Genomic DNA, 5,077 nt, shown 5'->3' with positions numbered 1-5,077 from the left:
TCCGCAATTCTTTTTATGGGCTCTTCTTCTTCTCCTTCTTCTCCTTCTTCACCTTCTTTTTCTTCTTCTACTGGACCCCATCATCAACTACATTGTCCATTGGAGTGCAGCTACTGCGGCTACTTCCTGCCTGAGCCCCCCTCCGCGGGACCCTCCTTGCCCCCTGCTATCTTATCCTGGGCTGCTTTGTCCCTCGCAGCCTTCTGGGTTGAATATATACTGTACACAAATGTTCTAGAATGGTCTATTATGACATCATACTGTGACATCACAAATGTTCTAGAATATTTTATTATGACATCATACTGTGACATCACAAATGTTCTAGAATGGTTGATTATGACAACATACTGTGACATCCCAAATGTTCTAGAATGTTCTATTACGACAACATACTGTGACATCACAACGGAACATGTTTGAGTTGAATAATATAAATAATATGTTGACATTAAAAAAGAACAAATAAAATGATAAAAAAAACTACATAAAACAATGATACAAATTATAATAAAATATTTAAGTAAAATGTATAGAATAAGAAAAATAAGACAATGAAATAAAGATAATAATTAATTTAAAAGCTATTTTAAAAAGGTAAGTTTTGAGCAGTGCCAACCGAGTCTGCTGTCCTAACAGACTTGGGGTCTGTAGGGTAAGCACTTATTCCCTCCGCCCTGAACATTTATGGAGATGTATGGGCCTTTTAAGTCAGTGATAAAAGTGTCTTTCAAGGATAAGTGAGCTCCTGCACTGATTATTATAGTTCATATTCAATATTTGATCACCAAAACCCCCCAAAAAGCATAAAAAGGCCCCCAAAAATAGCACAGGCCCAGTGCCCTTTTCAGCCTTTGAGCACCTGCCCCTCTAAAGTCCTGTGCACGTCCCTGTGCTGATCTGATTCTTGTAGATGTCCCCATGTGTCCCCTCTCCTTGTTGCACCTTGGGTCTGGAATGAGGTGTGAAACTGCATTACCTCAGAAGCCCTCCCTCTGTTGAATAACTTTAAAAGTATTTTAGCCCTGAAGGAAACATGGTGCTGTTTTACATGACCTTGACTGAGGTGGCCTGTGTTATTCATATCGCTGGTGTTAGATAAGATAAGATATTCCTTTATTGATCCCCTTGGGGAAATTCGGTATCATAGCAGCATGGAGGAGGGGGGAGGGGAGGTACAGGTAGTAAAAGGCCTACAGGTACAGGTCACATAATTATAGTACAGTGGAGAAGTAAAAAATGAAAATAGAATAAAACAGGCAGTGTAGGGGCACCCAAGTGGAGACCCATGTACCACGTTGCGTCACGAATCGGCCGACCCGAGTTCAATTCCCGGACTCGGCGTCCTTTGCCGAATGTCTTCCCCCCGCTCTGTCTCCCGTTCTTCCTCTCTCTCTCTCTCTCTCTCTCTCTCTCTCTCTCTCTCTCTCTCTCTCTCTCTATCCCTCTACCGGACTGCCCGGTAGAACAAACAAATAAAAATCTACAAAAACATTAAAAAAAGTCATAGACAGTGGAAACAATATACAATATAATTAACTCTGGACATATGGGCAACAAGGTGCGAGACGAGGGTATGTATGCCCTCTCAGTTATTTTGCCCTACAATAAATATAGTTACAATATATAATCTAATAATATAAATCTAATCTAACATATAATCTCAAAATAACTAATTGCTAAAATGCTAAATATATGCAATATATATAATCTAATAATCCAATAGTCTAAATCTAATCTAATATATAATAAAAAAAAATGCTAAATGCTCAAATGCTAAATATATGCAATATATAGTCTAATAATCCAATAGTCTAAATCTAATCTAATATATAATAAAAAAAATGCTAAATGCTAAATTGCTAAATATATGCAATACATAGTCTAATAATCCAATAGTCTAAATCGAATCTAATATATAATAAAAAAAAATGCTAAATGCTCAAATGCTAAATATATGCAATATATAGTCTAATAATCCAATAGTCTAAATCTAATCTAATATATAATAAAAAAAATGCTAAATGCTAAAATGCTAAATATATGCAATACATAGTCTAATAATCCAATAGTCTAAATCTAATCTAATATATAATAAAAAAAATGCTAAATATATGCAATACATATAGTCTAATAATCCAATAGTCTAAATCTAATCTAATATATATTCAAAAAAAGATTTGATTACGAACTAGAGCAGAGTTTGGTAATCCAAGCGCTCTCCCTGACAGGAAGTGTAGTGCTCTCCCTGACAGGAAGTGTAGTGCTCTCCCTGACAGGAAGTGTAGTGCTCGCCCCGACAGGAAGTGTAGTGCTCGCCCCGACAGGAAGTGTAGTGCTCTCCCTGACAGGAAGTGTAGTGCTCTCCCTGACAGGAAGTGTAGTGCTCGCCCTGACAGGAAGTGTAGTGCTCGCCCCGACAGGAAGTGTAGTGCTCTCCCTGACAGGAAGTGTAGCGCTCTCCCTGACAGGAAGTGTAGTGCTCGCCCCGACAGGAAGTGTAGTGCTCGCCCTGACAGGAAGTGTAGTGCTCGCCCTGACAGGAAGTGTAGTGCTCGCCCTGACAGGAAGTGTAGTGCTCGCCCTGACAGGAAGTGTAGTGCTCGCCCTGACAGGAAGTGTAGTGCTCGCCCTGACAGGAAGTGTAGCGCTCTCCCTGACAGGAAGTGTAGCGCTCTCCCTGACAGGAAGTGTAGTGCTCTCCCTGACAGGAAGTGTAGTGCTCGCCCTGACAGGAAGTGTAGCGCTCGCCCTGACAGGAAGTGTAGTGCTCTCCCTGACAGGAAGTGTAGTGCTCGCCCCGACAGGAAGTGTAGTGCTCTCCCTGACAGGAAGTGTAGTGCTCTCCCTGACAGGAAGTGTAGTGCTCGCCCTGACAGGAAGTGTAGTGCTCGCCCTGACAGGAAGTGTAGTGCTCTCCCTGACAGGAAGTGTAGTGCTCGCCCTGACAGGAAGTGTAGTGCTCTCCCTGACAGGAAGTGTAGTGCTCTCCCTGACAGGAAGTGTAGTGCTCGCCCTGACAGGAAGTGTAGTGCTCGCCCTGACAGGAAGTGTAGCGCTCTCCCTGACAGGAAGTGTAGCGCTCTCCCTGACAGGAAGTGTAGTGCTCGCCCTGACAGGAAGTGTAGTGCTCACCCCGACAGGAAGTGTAGTGCTCTCCCTGACAGGAAGTGTAGTGCTCGCCCTGACAGGAAGTGTAGTGCTCACCCCGACAGGAAGTGTAGTGCTCTCCCTGACAGGAAGTGTAGTGCTCGCCCTGACAGGAAGTGTAGTGCTCTCCCTGACAGGAAGTGTAGTGCTCGCCCTGACAGGAAGTGTAGTGCTCTCCCTGACAGGAAGTGTAGTGCTCGCCCTGACAGGAAGTGTAGCGCTCTCCCCGACAGGAAGTGTAGTGCTCTCCCTGACAGGAAGTGTAGTGCTCGCCCCGACAGGAAGTGTAGCGCTCTCCCTGACAGGAAGTGTAGTGTAGTAGAGGGAAATACAAGGAAAGCCCAGCAGACCGGTCTGGTTTTCATAGAAGACAGAAGAAGACAGAAACAACAGTCGGGGGTTAGTTTACCAAGTCAGTACACAAGACCCTGGCTTGGCAGCAGCTCGGTCTGATGCTTAATTGAGTGCCGGGACGCTGGCAGCCGCCAGTCCAACAGTTAGATCAAGTCTGGTGACAAAACAAACACCGGCCGTCTAACGACAAGAGTTCCACGGTCTGTTTCACCGCGATGTGTCTGTTTCACCGCGATGTGTCTGTGTCTTCATGGCAAAACGAAGAGCTCCTCTCACTCTCCGTTACCACTGAGCTGTATCGGTGATTAGTTCTGCCTCCCAGAGTACACGTGCGCCCTCATCACCGCTCGCTTAGCAAGTCAGTAGCTCAACACCCTTCATATTTCACCAGGAACTCAATGAAAACCAGCCCAATACTAAATGTGAATCAAAGGGAAGGAAAATGGGGCAAACTCTCGTGTCGGTCTCGTTCCTAACAGCTGGCATGTCCTCGTCTCCCACTCCTCCCCCTGTGTAGCGTTTATGTATGTTTTCTATGATATGAAGTCGTTTCTTTACATGACACTGCTCATGTTGCCATCTTGTTACAGCCGCAGCCGGGGCCTTTCTCTCTCCCCCGTCTGTCAGCAGGTCCCCACTACCTTATATGGGTCTCTTCCTGTTCCCGCCTCACCATCAGTCTGGCTACCTGGGCCGGCCGACGCCCCTGTGAACCATCACCTCATCACGGAGGCGGGACAAGAGGCCGACACCCCTGTGAACCATCACCTCATCACGGAGGCGGGACAAGAGGCCCGCCGCCTGGCGCCACTCCTGGTCCGAGTGTTGTTTTCACCTGCCTTGGTAATAGGACCTTCTCTGGACCTCTAGTCAGCTGTTACACTATTACTGTACCTCGTCCAATCAACAGTCATCTCCCGCCTCGACTACTGCAACGCACTGCTAGCTGGCCTCCCGGCCACTGCCACTAAGCCTCTTCAACTCATTCAGAACGCAGCGGCCCGCCTGATCTCAAACCTACCGAAGTCAAGCCCATGTCACCCCACTTCTTAGGGACCTGCACTGGCTCCCCATCGCTGCACGAATCCGCTTCAAGGCCCTCGACCTGGCATACCGTGCGGCAAAGGGAACCGCTCCCGCCTACCTCCGGTCAACCGACGACCGACGGTTGTGTGATAGTAAAGGGTTAACCTTCTGTCGCGTGGCAGTGAAAGGGTTCATTTTGAAATAATTTTGGCTGATATATTGATCAGTATTGATGTTGACAATCCAGCAAGAGAGAGAAGAGGAATGTTAATCCCATAAGAGAACAGCGGCCAATCAGGTAATTGGATTAATAGAGAAAGACTACAATGGCCAATCAGATAATTGGATTAATAGGGGCGGGTAAGTGTGGCCTCACATTAGGCCATCAACCTGAGCAGGAACCAACTGTTTGGGAATGTTATCATCACAATTATTATATTATATATGTGTGTGTGTGTGTGTGTGTGTGTGTGTGTGTGTGTGTGTGTGTGTGTGTGTGTGTGTGTGTGTGTGTGTGTGTGTGTGTGTGTGTGTGTGTGTGTGTGTG

Source organism: Notolepis coatsorum (assembly GCF_963971535.1).
Source record: "Notolepis coatsorum genome assembly, chromosome: 1".
NCBI lineage: Eukaryota > Metazoa > Chordata > Actinopteri > Aulopiformes > Paralepididae > Notolepis > Notolepis coatsorum.
This window is presented reverse-complemented; position numbering follows the sequence as displayed.